The sequence below is a fragment of the Diospyros lotus genome, chromosome 1 (genome assembly GCF_014633365.1).
Source record: "Diospyros lotus cultivar Yz01 chromosome 1, ASM1463336v1, whole genome shotgun sequence".
NCBI lineage: Eukaryota > Viridiplantae > Streptophyta > Magnoliopsida > Ericales > Ebenaceae > Diospyros > Diospyros lotus.
In genome coordinates this window covers 11,169,060-11,185,678 of record NC_068338.1, presented here as the reverse complement: position 1 = coordinate 11,185,678, position 16,619 = coordinate 11,169,060, and the positions used below count along the sequence as shown (strand labels likewise).

General features: G+C 31.7%; 2 long non-coding RNA genes across 4 annotated transcripts in view; one reads left to right on the top strand and one right to left on the bottom strand.

The window, feature by feature from the left end:
• LOC127801719 (uncharacterized) overlaps positions 1-4,977 on the bottom strand; it is a 50,079-nt gene extending 45,102 nt beyond the window's left edge. The window contains exons 1-4 of one of the 2 annotated variants that reach the window (XR_008023174.1): positions 3,948-4,977; positions 3,476-3,569; positions 3,024-3,200; positions 936-1,763 (exon numbers count right to left, since the gene is read on the bottom strand). This is a non-coding gene — a long non-coding RNA (uncharacterized LOC127801719). The remainder of the gene's footprint in view (positions 1-935; positions 1,764-3,023; positions 3,201-3,475; positions 3,570-3,947) is intronic. The other variant, XR_008023175.1, reaches the window with a different exon arrangement.
• LOC127801729 (uncharacterized) overlaps positions 1-16,619 on the top strand; it is a 71,398-nt gene that overhangs the window by 42,735 nt on the left and 12,044 nt on the right. Inside the window, exon 2 of one of the 2 annotated variants that reach the window (XR_008023177.1) lies at positions 753-873. This is a non-coding gene — a long non-coding RNA (uncharacterized LOC127801729). Of the gene's footprint in view, positions 1-752; positions 941-16,619 lie in introns of those variants that run through there. The other variant, XR_008023176.1, reaches the window with a different exon arrangement.

Genomic DNA, 16,619 nt, shown 5'->3' with positions numbered 1-16,619 from the left:
CTCAAGGTGTCATGAGGATGGGATTTTGGCAGGCGTCACCATGACAGTACCAGAGTGGTGTAAGGAAGTGGTGGATAGTTATGAAGGGGACGAACGGATGCAAGAACTCATACAAGGGATGGCTATGGGATCACAAGGAATGGGTGGTTATACTCTAAGGGAAGGAATATTGCGACTGCATGGCAAGATGGTGAAGGAATTCGTCTTAAGGAATTCGTCTTAAGGCATTCAGGGGTCCAAAACACTTATTTAAGGGTGAAACAACTATTTCATTGGCCAAGATTGAAGACTGATGTGAAGGAATTCGTCTTATCTTGCGATACTTGCAAGAGGTACAAGTATGAGAAGGTTGCTTACCCCGGATTGCTTCGGCCCCTACCAGTACCGGGCTAAGCATGGACTAGTGTTTCCATGGATTTCATTGAGGGGTTGCCTAAGTCCGAAGGGAAGGATAATGTGCTAGTTGTGGTGGATAGGTTCACTAAATTTGCACACTTTATAGGCTTAGCTCATCCCAATACGGGTACGGCCCAAGAGGTGGCCAGAGCTTTCATGGACAAAATAGTGGCTTTGCACGGGGTGCCGAGGGTTATTATATCGGATATTGATAGGATATTCACCAACACCTTTTGGCAAGAATTGATGAGGTCTATTTGGACATAGCACTCAATGAGCAAGTTCATTTAAGACACTAGAATATAATTTAGCATGTATTTTCACAGGTACAAACGTACCTCAATTAACACCATAAGGTCATATCCAAAACAATTCATAGTGATGAGCAAAAGATGATTTCTTCTTCAAGGCTTTAATAATCAGAAAACAGAAATAATCAATATTGAATCGCATATGTAATCAAGGCAAACAGTCAAGGTTGAAAACCATTTCAACAAAGACATTTAAATTTAAAGAGATGTGAGATTAGAATATATTACCTGGGGAGATACATCATTTTCTCCCAAAGCTGAATTGTTTTAAGTCCCATGGACTGCATATAAAACCTATCTAAGATAAAGTACCCAATCATTTGAGTCCTTGAATTTTCTAACCTATTTTTCTACCAAAGAGTTATTCTTAACTACCCAAATCATTTTTGAAGCTTCCTAGAGCTCATCCTTGGGAACCCATACCTTCTTTATTCTAAATATTCATCTTCTTTAGACAAAATAATTCTCTATGACCATGACACTAACAGAATTTACATTTAGAATCAAATTTTAGTTTGGATTTAGGTTTTGATAGTTTTCCAAAATTCTTATGGTCTTTCTCAACATAACTCAAACCAGTTCTATCATAGTATCTCCTCCTTGAAATTCTAAGATATTATCTAGTATTTTGCTACCTGCAAAAAATTTTGATAAATCTAACTCAGAATCTTTTAACTCATTTCCAAGCAATTTGTTTCGATTAGCAAGGGTTGAATTTTGAGATTGAAAATTTTCATTTTGTTCAATAAGAGCTGCATTTTCAAATTCTAGATTTTTTGTTTGATCCTTAAGAGAAGATTTTTTCTTTTTAACGTTCCGATTTTCTTTGAAGCTCTTTCTACATCAACTATACGTTTTTCACAAATATTTGAAAGATTAATCCTAACATCATCATCGCTATCATTTGAATTTGAATTAAAACTAGATGAGGAAGAGTCACTTACCTCTGAAATATGCCATCCAGTTTATGCAGCTGATGTGCCACGGCCAAGCATGTGATTAGTAGATATGCCATCATGATGTCCCCACCCACCTCCCCCCACACACTTGCCTAACCTGGAAAAAGGCCAAAAGAAAAATATAATCTTTACATTGAAATAATTTTCTATAAAATTGGGGTCGTGTAGAGTTGAACGATGCCAATCACAAGGCTCAACAACTATTGGACATGTTGATCTTTTAGTCATATAGCTGCTAACTGAAACATAAGGTTGAGAGGGGCTAACTTGATCATGAATTTCACCTTTGTTCCCACCAATTGTACAAACATCACTTCCTTCATCAATTTACAGTTGTTCAACCATTGCATAAATAATTAAAATTGATTATCAGTCAAATAAATTAAATAGGATTGATTTAAGTAAATTTAAAATACCCTAATGATAAATTAATCTTGATTTTTTTTGTTATTCTCAGATCTGTTGAAATTAAATTAATTAGTTATATTTTATTTAGGTTTAGTTTGATCATAACTTTTCTAAATAGTTTAAATAATAATAGGGTTAATCAATTTTAGTAATTAATATATAATCTCCATGGGAATGATATTTGATTTATTTGTTTATTACTTTAGCGATTTCGTATACTTGCGAATTTGTCCATCAAGTTTTTGGTGTCGTTACTGGGGATTGGCATTATTAATATTCATACCAATTAACTCAATTGTTAATTTAAACCTTTTTTTTATTTTTCTATTTCATTTCTGGTTATTAGTCACTCCTTCTTCAATTTAATTGCATTTAATTTTTTTATTAAGTGTCCAAAACTAGGAAGTTGGTTTTTTTTATTATTATTTCTAATTGTCATATTGCATCGTATTAATGTGTCATTTATTCACTTTTTATCTTGTCGAGTTGTTTCATGTCATTTTAATTGATTTTTTTTTCTTTTATGATTTTAAATCTTAGTTGTTTAGATTGTTAGTTTATTTATTATTTTTTTGTTATAATTACTATTTTCTTTAGATTTTTAAATTTTTCTTTATAAAAAAAAAAGAAAAGGCAACAATAGTTAGCCAAGAACGACGAAATAGTAAGAGTTGAAAAGGCAAAATCTTTGCGTGACTATACCGTTCCCTCAATCAATGGTGTGACTTCGAGCATTATCAGACTTCTTATTCAAGCAAATAATTTTGAGATTAACCTTACACTTATTCAAGCAAATATCCAGACCTTGCATGTTTCAGGAAGCATATATGCTGACAACTATAAGCTGTAATTGTTGAGGGAACAAGGCCTTGAAGGTTAATTCAAATGTTAGGTAAGGACAAGTTTTGATTGACAAAAAATAATTAGATCAACAATGAAATGCTCTCACCTGAATTCACATAATTAACTTTAGATATTTCAGCAGGTTCAGAGACTGATATGAAAGGGCTCCTCCGCTAACAGCATCTACCAATCGAGGCACAGGTTTACTCTGTGATGCATTTTTCAGACTGTGTTTCAAATTCTGCCTTGGAGTCCTTTCCCTCTTAGTTTAGATGACGAAGACCTGTAAAAAATTGCAACCTAGACACATAAATAAAGTACTTTCTTCTCAATCGATAGAGTTTACAGCTAAAAATCATTCGCTAATCCAGATAATCAAGGCCTCAAAACAAACACAAATGAGAAACATGTCAGGGAAAAAATATATGTGTGCATATATAGATAGATATAACACTTCAAATAACTAAATCAACGCTAGTTGAAGAAGAAACATGGAATCATAGAATTGGCAAATCAAAGCTTAGCATGAAGATAAATAGAATGGGCTACAAAATATACCTGCAAAAAAGAAAAGGGGACAACAGCGGCAGAACAAACGTGGCTTGCTCCCCACCAACCTATTGATGCCACACCTCCCCACCCCACCCCATGGCTAAAAAAATAAAAAGAAAACAACAAATAATTATAAGATTCCTAACATGGATATTACAGAAGATAAATGTGTATAATAGATTATATAAATCAAATCATGACAAATATAATACAACACTTGCATCCACAAGTGATTAAAAAAAGACAATGGAGATAACCAGTTTGGATGGAATGTCCGAATATGCACTCTCGCACTAAAATTAACATACAAAGGAAACATGGGCTGTGATTTTGAGAAAATGCCTTTCCTTCAGAAAAGAATGGAGCGTCTATATACTACTAAGCACTAATTAATGAGAGGACGCCTATTTTAGAGAAGAGGACTATATTTTCTTTTCAAGGTTTTACCACGGAAGTACTAATAGATAAAAGAAGACACAAGATCTGAGCGGTGCATGCTCTGTCGAGACTGACCAACTAGAATGATGTAAAGCCTGATGCCAAAGAGGCTGTGGAGGGGGCACCGGAGGGAATGGTAGTGCCAATGAAGGTCTGCCCTGCCCATGTCATCATTCTGATCCCCATTCTGTTCATCCCTCTGTTCCGAATGGGATGCGAATTCTCTCGTGAAGGATCGAATCGCCAAACCCTAGTTCTTACAGTTTGAAGCTCGACGTTTCAATCAAAGTACAGAGAGAGAGAGAGAGGACCTGTCGAAATCAGCGAGAATCGGAACCCCAACGCAATGGAGGTCTTCTTCTTGCCGTTACTCGAAGATAGCTGGGAGTCAATTTGAACAAATAGGGATTTTCAACCGTTAGAGAGAGGAATGTAGCGGCAACTGGGCGGAGGTCTATATACTCCCATGTTACTGTTTAAATTAATTGTTCTGCGCTCCCAATCCGAAGTTCAAGCTCTTGGCAATGGCGATGTCGTCGTCTTCTCAACCGCCTATTCTCTCTTCCCTCTGCGTCAACGCCAGAACTGACCTCGCTTCTTCTTCGTCTATTGGTAATGTTTCGCACATTCGCATTCCCTCCGCAAAAGCCAATCCACAACGATGTCCATCTACGATCGTCTTCTCTTATAGTAGGTCTCTCTGTTCTGCAGTTTATCGACTCAATCTCGTAATTTAATTCAGAATCTTTGAGTTTTGTGCTTCTTTGCACTAAATCCCTCTCTATCTGTGTATGTGTGCAACGTTTACCAGAATTCTCTCGTGAAGGATCGAATCGCCAAACCCTAATTCTTAGGGTTCGAAGCTCGACGTTGCAATCAAAGTACAGAGAGAGAGAGAGAGGACCTGTCGAAATCAGCGAGAATCGGAACCCCCAACGCAATGCAGGTCTTCTTCCTCTTCTTCTTCTTCTTCTTCTGCCCGTTACTCGAAGATAGCTGGGAGTGATTTTGAACAAATTGGGATTTTCAACCGTTGGAGAGAGGAATGTTGCGGCAACTGGGCGGAGGTCTATATACTCCCAAATGTTGTTACTGTTTAAATTAATTAATTAATAATATAAAATAAAATATCTCCCATTTTATTGTTTAAATTAATATAATAATAAATTTAAACATTGCTTTGTAAGGGACGGAACGGAACGGAACGGAAGCGGCAACTCGACAGACAACACAGCAGCGGGCAGCGTTTCAATTGAATTGTGAGGGACGGAAGCCATATCTCCCTTGTTATTGTTTAAATTAATATAAAATAAAATATTATTTATATATATATATATTACTCTTTATATTATGAAATTTTGGATTATTTTGAGTTTTTATAATTTATTGTTTATAATTTATTAGATTAGGGATTCAACTATTTTATATTAATTATTTTACTCTAATACATCAACTTTTTTATATTAGTAATTATATGCTTTGAGTTATGGTAATTATATTTCCTTCTTTTTTTCATTTTACATAGTTATAATATATATTCTATTAATTTTTGTAAGTCTAAAATTAATTTTCTTTTTATTGTCAAATTGTCAACGTTGAATTCCAATGACAGAAACTGACTATCAAATCAGCATTGGCTCAACGATCGAAATTGACTATCACATACCCGAAAATAAAAATTAATTAGGGATTCAACTATTTTATATGATTATGGTGACACAATTATGAGATTTTTTTGGTCTCATGGTGATTAATTTATTTGATTAGGAATTCAATTGTTTTATATTAATTACTTGATTCCAATATATCAATTGATGATATTTATAATTACATGCTTTAAGTGATCTTAAGATAAGTTAATTATATTTATTTTACATAGTCATAATATTTACTTCATTAATTTTATTATACATAACTATTGTTGTATCCCTTCCTCCGGGATAGTTCTCCCAAATAAGGCAATATTTTTGGTAGAAACAATTATTCCAGGAGAGTCCATCCAAAAGGATCTCGCAACAACTTTCTTAGAACTCTACATGTTCGAAACGTATTTTGTAAGACATCAATCGTCCAAGTCAAGTAGTAAAATCAATTTAATAACTCGTAAAAAGTATTGTTGTCGTCGACTTTTGAGTCACCTCATGATTCCAATGAGTAGAACCAGTTATTGGATTCTCCCAACCACGATGGTTCATATATTAAAAAATAACTTTGATCCAATAATTAATTTTTTGAAATTCTAAAATTAATTTTTTATTTTCAAAACTTGTTTTTTTAGAAAAACGTCATATAATGATTAATTTATTTGATTAAAAATTCAACTATTTTATATTAATTACTTGGCTCTAATACATCAATTGATTATATCAATAATTATACGCTTTGAGTGAGTTTAAGGTAAGCTAATTATATATTTTTTTTCCTATTTTACATAATCATAATATTTATTCCACTAATTTTAACATATATAACTACTATTGTAGCTCTTTATTTGGAGTAATTATCCAAATCATATTTGAAAGGTGACATTTTGTTGGGAGAGTCTTTCCAGAAGGATTTCATAATAATTTTTTTGGGACTACCTTTTTAAAATCATATTTGAAAGGCGACGTTTTTTCCAAATTTTAAAATTCCAGATTTAATTGTATAATCTCGTGGCTAGGCGAGCCATCTTAAAACTCTCGATTCTTGCAAATTCCAAATTTGAGTCACATAAGGAGCACTATTTTTTTCATTAATTTATATATGAAAATTAATTATATATTTTTAATACATAAACATTAATTTTATTTATTATTACATGTCTATAATCTTTTTATTGAACATTTTTTTTATTGATTTAAAGATCTTTTAAGTATTTAATCATCTTGAGTCTTAGATTGATTAACTTTTAATTTAATTATTTTTTAATTATATGATAAAATATTAAATTTCAAATAAATAATATTATTTAAATTTATTAATAAATTATAAAAAGAAGCACTAAAAAAAAACTCCTTTAACTCCACACCCTTTCCCTCCTTATTAATTTTTTATTCTCTCATTTACATCCTCAAAAACTCTCTTTATTAAAAGTTAATATTTTACTACATAACTATTAAATGGTGGCAATTTAAATGAACTCAATTATTTACCATTAAATATAGTTTTTCACTATAAAATTTTTATCTATAATTCTAAATTTCATAGCGAAAAAAAAAGAAGATTTTACTATAAAATTATTAAATTGTAGTTAAAAGGTAAGTTTAAATTTTTTTTTTCAAATTTGAAATAATGAAAATTAAAAAATATAAAAAAAAGCAGGAATCATTCCCCCTAAAATATACATTTAAAAAACCCAAATTAAAAAAAAATTAGCAGGCAAATTTTTGCACTGGTCATTAAACCTCCCAATAAAAAATTAGTGGGCATGTATTTTATTATGCAAACCCACTCTAGAGAATTAAGTTTTCAAATTCTTTGTCAATCCAAAACTTATGTTTCTTCTCGTCAAATCCAAATGCTTGCACAGAGTTGAGTCTCCCTTGATTCTTCACCGTGACCTTCTCCAAGACCCCTCTAGCAACATCTTCTAATTTGACTCGGACAACTTCCTCTGTACCCAAAAGAGGTAATTCTAGCATCTCGTGATCTAACTCAACATACGTCAATTCGGTTTGTGCTTTTCCTCTTTATAATCATCTCTATGCCTAGAATTGATTCTTTTGTTTTTACCCCAATTAAATTGGTTTTTCCCTTATTGTTTGGATTCATTATTTATGTTTTAGTTCTACAAACACACCATATGTTAATGTTAATTTATGTTATAATTTTACTGGGGGGGTTATTTTGTGACTAACAGATTTTTATGTTTTGGTTTTATTATCCATAATATAATATATGTTCCACCTCTTCTTAAAAATATATATATATATATATATATCAATAAACATTTAATAAAAAAAGTAGATTCAAAGGAGTGCGTTTTATAAATTGATTTTAAAAATTATTTAAAAAATATCTTAAACATGGTCTAAATCATCAAAAAGGTATCATCTAGACTAGCCAAAAAAACTTTTTTATTTATACATATCGAATATTTTTATTCTGAAAAAGAGATTTGGTGCATAGTTTGACAATATCCTTTTTCTTTTCTTTATTAGGTAAATGCGCAAGATCCTTATTCAAGAATAGTACTGTAGTGCAATAATTTTATCATGAAAATCCCTCCCCAATTTTTCGATAGCTGCGACCATGCCCTGTCCTATGCTACTCGATCTCGGTCATACCCGGCCAATCTTCGACCCATGACCTGTCCAATCAACTCCCCCTATGACGTGGGGCCCATACTCGTGCCCTCATATGGCCATAACGATGTCGGTCGAAACTTGGCTGGTGGTGGCCGACGGCCATGGCTGCCTCACCTTCCTCAATTTCTTTTTTTTTTTTTTTTTGCACTTTAACCCCCCTTGATTTTCTAAACCTCTTTTAGGCCTTCCCATGAAGCCTGTTGAGTCCTCGAAAATTCCATAACAACCCTTATAACTTCCTCTATCACATTTGTAACAGCTCGCCTTTTTGGGCGTGTTATGCCTTAGGAAATTTGGTCTATATATATTTTTTTAATTACATTATCTCCAAAATTCCCTAAGACCTTATCTAGTGCTAGACGAGATGTTTACACTAGAAAATAATTACAAAGCGGAAGCTGAATCGAACCTGCTCATGGCAATGCATATAACAGTAACTGGATATGGCATTCATTACAAAGTTAATACATAAGCGTCTGAAGATAAATACAATGTACACAATTCTTAAACTATCCATATTACAACATAACACGGTACATGTACTCGCATCTGGACATCTCATGTCCCTACTCATCACCAATCTCGAAATCATCTCTGCAAGTCCCGACTGGAACGTTGAATGTTCCAGGGGCGAACCCATGTTAGATGATGAACCATCTAAGTAAGGGTACCAAATGCATTGTCATGAGTGTATGCAATGTCTTTCATCGTAGGTGTCAACTGCACCTCTCATGCTACCAACCATTTTAGCAGCCACCTCTTTCGAAGCCGGGGTGTATGGGTGCACCCTTGGTAAGGCAGCGGTGCCAGTTCGTACTCCATACGGCCTCATATGCGTGTGATCAACAATATCAACGTGTATTTATGCATTTCATAGACATGTCATGGATGCAATCTACGTAATGGTTATATTTCATAGTATATCAATATGACGTAAGCATAATCGTACTAAGCTTGAAACAGTACACTTACCGTTAAGTTGCCTCGAAAGACGAGTCAGTCTCGAAATCGTGTCGAGCGACTACTTCTCGCCCTCATGGACTCCTAGACATTAAACTTATTTTTTCAGCATATCATTTTACTATTTTTCCATAATTTTCATAATTTATTTCTAAATCTTATTTCTTCAAGAATTGCATAAGAATTATCTAGTATTTCAAAAATTATAATTCCTCTTCTCTAATATCCCTTATAAAATATTTCTATCATTCTAAAATTTTCATGGAATTTTCCAACTTAAATTCCTATTTTTCCTTTATTTCCTAACAGCTAAATATATAATTATTACATAATAATTATCTAATCTTTATTTTATTCAATTTCTCTTCACTAATATTTCTTAAATAATACTTCTAACATTCTGAAATTTCCTTGGAATTTTCTGAATTAAAATCTTATTTTTTCTTTATTTCTATAATAGAAAAATCTACTTAGATAATTAATAAATTTAGCATTTCCAGAAATTTCTTTACAAAATAAATCATAAACAACATTCCAGATTTAATAAAAAAATTTTGCAAGATTTTATCTCTTTTTCTTTTTATTTTATTTTATTTTTATTTTTCTTCTGGCGGGCGCGTGTGGGCCACGTGCCTTCGCCTCACTTGCGGGCGCATGCGCCCACGCGCCCGACCCCCTCCCTCACGGTCGTCTTCTCCGACGGCCCTATCACCGCCAGCGACGCTGCCGCTTCCCGAAGATTCGAAAGAAGCCCCTACTCCCCTAAATCCCGACCCCCCGAACCCAATTTCAACCTCAAAATTAAGAAAAAATAACAACAAATACCTCCAATCGTCGGTCAAAGCCTCGATTCCGGCGAGGTTGCGATTTTCCGGCGATGCTTGGATCTCCCTCTTCACTGCTCCATTGGGCACCAAATGCTCCAGGAACGTTGCCCACACCTCGAGGATCAGAACCCCACTCACGAAAACTCTCAAACACTGACCAAATGCCCGATTAAAGCCTCAAAATTTTCGGATAGCTGGGCTTGCGCGGACTCGGCTATTTATAGCCAAAAACCCCGTTGCGAACGTCCAATCGAAACCCTACATGGCCGGGAAGCTGTACTGCCAGTCACCTCGGCCATTAATGCCCCCCCTCCTTGACGGCCGATTGCAGGCGCGACCATGCCCTGGCCGCGCGCTGCTCTGCGAAAATCCGGATTTTTCAGATTTTTTTTATATATATATACATACATTTATACATGTATACATACACGTATAGCTATTTACATACATACATATATACTAAATTGTATACACACAAGCTATATACATATTTACTTAAAATTATATATACCTACAAAATCCCATTTAACCACTAAATAAAATAATTATTTATCTTAATATTCCATAATTTCTTTAGGGTCACATACCTATATTATTTCTGGTATCATCTTACCTTAATTAAATAATTAAATTTCATATCATATAAACATAATTTAATTAAACCAATGTACTATTTATTTATAATGACTTAGGGTATTACAACATTAGGCTTTCCAAGTTTCATTTTTTTGCCACTTTCGGCCAAAATTCAAATACTTACATATTTTTGTTTAATGGATAGATACGTTAAAAATACTTACATATTTTTGTTTTATTACATATAATAGATTTAATTGCTATGGCACTTGGTCAGAAAAAAAAAAAAAAAAGTTACTTCAAAATCAAAGTCCACTATTGTACTGTTAAATGTTCATATTACACGTGTGTAATCCAAGTCTAATACTTTACCATCAAAGGTTTATAGTACACAAATGCAATCCATTACGTTACCACCTAATTCCAAGAAGAGTCACTTTTGCTATTTTTTTCTATACTCTCAAAACTGTTTTTTTTTCTTGAGTTTTGTTTTGTATTATTGGTTTTTCCTTTCAATCGATATGTTGCTTTTGTATTTCGAATTCTCCCGTCTCAATGGCTGGTTTTGTTTCGTATCTCAAGTTTTTTTTGTGTTGGTAAATGCTTGTTGCTGCTACTTCACAAGTTTGTATAAAAGTACAAATAGTATACACATATATTTTATATCTATACTATTCCATCTATTAGAATTTTAATTTGAGAATGCATAATTTTTTGGATACCTAGTTATCAAAACCTTGATAACTTTACTCTTTTGTAATTTGGGTTGCTTCTTGCTACGTAAAAACTCTTATATGTTTTTTTTTTTTATGAATGAGTGAAATTAAAAAGTAGGCTAAAAATTGCTAGAAAATTAATTAAACTAGAGAAAAAATTAATTTGTTAGGTTGGGGGAGGGGTGCCCTAAGAAAATTTACCTTAAGTTTTCTTTCAAATTCTTGGGCTCTAAAATCATGGGATATTCAAAGATTATGATTGATTGATATAGTAATGCTTACACGCATCACATTTTATGACAGTTCCATGAAATAGTTTGATGGTTTATAATACATGTAAACACATGCAAAGTTGTATACACACGCCACCTTGTAATGTTTTGCTATACCCATCTTAATATAACAAATTATATTATGAACTTCAATTAACAACAAAATTAAAATTGTATGCATATGCCATGATGTCATGTTTTTTCCATGTACAAATTATACTCAAATAGCAAATTATGTTATGCAATTAAATAATTAACAACATATATAGTTATACATTTTTAGTGCATGTTATGTTGTTATTGCTAGCTGTAACTTAAATTTCAAACTTGCAATGGATTGTTGGCAATGGTATATTGATATAAACTTCAAATTTCTATTTTTGGGTCAGATAGACACATAAAAACTATATGATTGCCAATTAAATAAATTACTTGAAAGATTTCCAATATAGATAGTATTAACTCAAATATTTAACAGAGATACAAATAGTTGCAGGAGTTAAGGGATCCATCTTATCAGGTTTCAACATTCATTCACTCCATGCTAGCTAGCATATGATGGATAACTCCCCTGTACTCTTAAGAATGTAGCCATCTCCTGCCACAAGAAAGAACGAATATTCCTAATATCATATCTACAACTTAGGTTTCTAAATTGAAGAAACAACTTCTCTTACAAGTATCAACCTCTCTATTTCTTGCATGTGTTTACATCAAGCGACTTTGATATTGAGTCCCATCATTTGATGACATATGTGACACTTTCTTACTTAGTTTATCATTGAAAACAAAAGTCACAAAGAGGTCAAATACTATATTCATATCTACAACAAATTTTGATTTTCTTTACGAATTTTTTTATAGTTAAAATTTTAATTTTCATAACAAAAACTAATCAGTTACGAAATTTTATTCGTAGCATGAATCGTACATAAAGCCTCGTAGCTAATAGTATTAAGCTACGATTTAAGGTTTCGTAGAGAATAATACATTTTTCGCTACGATCAAAGAAGCGTAGAGAAAATATTAGTTTTCTACTGCGACATATATCGTAGCTAATTATGTCAATTTTCGTAGGTGATGATGCTGATTTTTGTAGTTGATGATGTCTATTTTCGTAGCAAATAACACAACTCTTGCGATAAAAATTAAATTATAAAAAAATACTTATTTTTAACTACATCAAATCGTACCTAATCATATCATTTTTCGTAACAAGTTGATTCACATACGAATTTTCATAGCAAATTAATTTTCTCTACCAATATTTTTGTAATCAAAAGGTACATTTTCATAATTAATTCTATATACAATTAATAAATCACTATGATATCTGTAACATCCCGTTCGAGCGATAGGAAGGACCAGAACAACTTACCCTGATGGGCCTACATGAACTTGCCAGGGGGGTCACCCATCCTTGGATTACCCCAGGTCAAGCACGCTTAACTTGGGAGTTCTTTGCCAACATTCAGCCCAAAAGGTATCCAACTGGTGTTGTTTCCTTCCTTACACTATCCTCGATATATACTAACTTCTTTGGGCTCTCGGGGTATTACATTCTCCCCCCTTGAGCACATGACGTCCTCATCATGCGACTTTACAACCAGTCCCAGATCTCCCCCCGATGCATGGCCGATGTGGGATTCGCCTAAGGAAATTCAATTTCGTAGTAAAAAAAATTCCATTTTTTGGGAATAACATTTTATACTAAACCTACACCAACCCTTACAATTTAGATGAAATTTAAAACACAATACATAACTTCAAAAACTTTTAATTAATCACATCAAATAAAATTAATGTCAGTCACAATCTCCAACTCATTTGAATGTGACAAGCACATAATACCAATACATGTAATGCAATTAAATCCTAAAATAAAAATAGTTAAAAACTAACACAATATGAATATTTATATCTCCAAGCATCTTTCGTCCTCTGCTACTACACAGAAAAAAAATTTAGCCCCTTTGAGTTGTCAAAGATTTAATAGTTTCGTAGTAAAATGTCAACATTTTGCTATGAAATTTACTGCACAAAAAAAAAAAATCGTAGCAAAAAGGTAAATTTGTTGTAGTAACAACCATCATCTCTCAAAATATTTAAAAATAAAGATAAAGAAGAAGATTTATATGTATGTATATATATATATATATATATGGATTGGCTCAACGATCGAAACTGACTACCACATAGCTGAAAATTAAAAATTAATTAGGGATTCAACTATTTTATATGATTATGGTGACACAATTATGAGATTTTTTGGTCTCATGGTGATTAATTTATTTGATTAGGAATTCAATTGTTTTATATTAATTACTTGACTCCAATACGTCAATTGATGATATTAATATTAATAATTACATGCTTTGAGTGATCTTAAGATAAGTTAATTATATTTATTTTTTTTATTTTACATAGTCATACTACTTATTTCATTAATTTTAATATACATAACTATTGTTGTATCCCTTCATTCGGGATAATTCTCCCAAAGAAGGTAATATTTTTGGTAGAAACAATTATTCCAGGAAGGTCCATCCGAAAGGATCTCGCAATAACTTTCTTAGAACTCTACATGTTCGGAGCGTATTTTATAAGACATCAATCCTCCTAGTCAAGTCCAGTCAAGTAGTAAAATCAATTCAATAACTCATAAAAAGTATTATTGTCGTCAACTTTTGAATCACCTTGTGATTCCAACGATTAGAACTGGTCAATGGATTCTCCCAACTGCAATGGTTCATATATTAAAAAATGACTTTGATCCAATAATTATTTTTTTTGAAATTCTAAAATTAATTTTTTATTATCAAAACTTGCTTTTTTGGAAAAATATCGTATAAAGATTAATTTATTTGATTAAGAATTCAACTATTTTATATTAATTATTTGGCTCTAATACATCAATTGATTATATCAATAATTATATGCTTTGAGTGAGTTTAAGGTAAGCTAATTATATATATTTTTTCCTATTTTACATAATCATAATATTTATTCCACTAATTTTAACATATCAAGAGAAGAAATTTTGTTGGGAGAGTCTTTCCAAAAGAATTTCACAATGACTTTTTTGGGACTACCTTTTAACAATCATATTTGAAAGGCGACGTTTTTCCAAATTTTAAAATTGCAGATTTAATTGTATAGTCTCGTGGTTAGGCGAACCATCTTAAGGCTCTCGATTTTTGCAAATTCCATATTTAAGTCGCATAAGGAGCACTATTTTTTTCATTGATTTATATATGAAAATTAATTATATATTTTTAATACATAAACATTAATTTTATTTATTATTACATATCTATAATATTTTTATTGAACATTTTTTTTTGAATTGATTTAAAGGTCTTTTAATTATTTAATCATCTTTAAGTCTTATTTTTTAATTATATGGTAAAATATTAAATTTCAAATAAATAATATTATTTAAATTTATTAATAAATTATAAAAAGAAACACTAAAAAAAACTCCTTTTAACTCCGCACCCTTTCCCTCCTTATTAATTTTTTATTCTCCCATTTACATCCTCAAAAACTCTTTCTCTTTTATTAAAAGTTAATATTTTACTACATAACTATTAAATCATGGCAATTTAAATGAACTAAATTGTTTACCACCAAATATAGTTTCCCACTATAAAATTTTTATCTATGATTCGAAATTACATTGCGAAAAAAAAAATTTATTATAAAATATATAAATTATAGTTAAAAGATAAGTTTAATTTTTTTTCAAATTTGAAATAATGAAAATTAAAAAATATAAAATATAAAAAAAAATAGCGAGAATCATTCCCCCTAAAATATACATTTAAAAAACCCAAATTAAATAAAAATTAGCAGGCAAATTTTTGCACTGATTATTAAGCCTCCCAATAAAAAAATAGTGGGAATATTTTTTATTATGCAAACCCACTCGCCTTCAAATTCTTGTGCAAATCAAATTCTTTGTCAATCCAAAACTTTTGTTTCTTCTCGTCAAATTCAAATCCTTGCACAGAGTTAAGCCTCCCTTGATTAACTTTACCATGACTCGCTCCAAGACCCCTCTAGCAGCATCTCCTGATTTGACTCCGACAACTTCCTCTGTACCCAAAAGAGGTAATTCGAACATTTCGTAATCTAACTCAACGTACGTCAATCCGGTTTGTGCTTTTCCTTTTTATAATCTCTATGCCTAGAATTGATTCTTTTTTTTTTCCCCAATTAAATTGGGTTTATTCTTATTGTTTGGATTCATTGTTTATGTTTTAGTTCTACAAACACACCATATGTTAATATTAATTTTTGTTATAGTTTTACTTGGGGGCTATTTTGTGACTAATAGATTTTTATGTTTTGGTTTTATTATCCATAATATAATATATGTTCCACCTCTTCTTAAAATAAATAAATATATACTAATAAACATTTAATAAAAAAAGTAGATTCCAATGAGCTTGTTTTAAAAGGTAGATTCAAAGGAGCGTGTTTTAAAGGAGCGTATCCCAGAGGACTCATTCACATGGTTGTTGGTTTTTCCAACTTAAAAGGTACTTATGTCTCACAAAAATTGTTCGCACTTGTATCACAAATTCATGATTGATGAAATCGAGAGAGCATTAGCCATTTAAAAGGTAAATTACGCTTACGCACTCGTTAGATTTTGTAAAAAAATACATAATTTTTTGAGTTATCAAAAATAACAAAGAACCCCATTGTTATTAAAAAATATATATGTAGAAAGAACATATTACCCTTTTATTATTCTATTTTCTCTACTTTTTTCTTACATTTTTCTCGCTTCCTTTTTGTTACAAAGGCTATGAATTTTAGAGACCAAGGAATGAAACCCTTTCAACTAGAATGATTGTTTGAAAACAAGTTGCAAAGGCCACAATGTTTGTCTCTCTCTCTTTTTTTTTATGCAAATGCCATGATTTTTTGTGAGGAAGAGTTGACCTCCATTATTTTGCTCTCTTTTATCATTTTTCTCATCAATGACCGATTCTGTCGTGATGGTGTCTTTGTAGCAAAACTTATCTCTTTCTTATATAAAAATTTCTCATGCATTTCTCGTT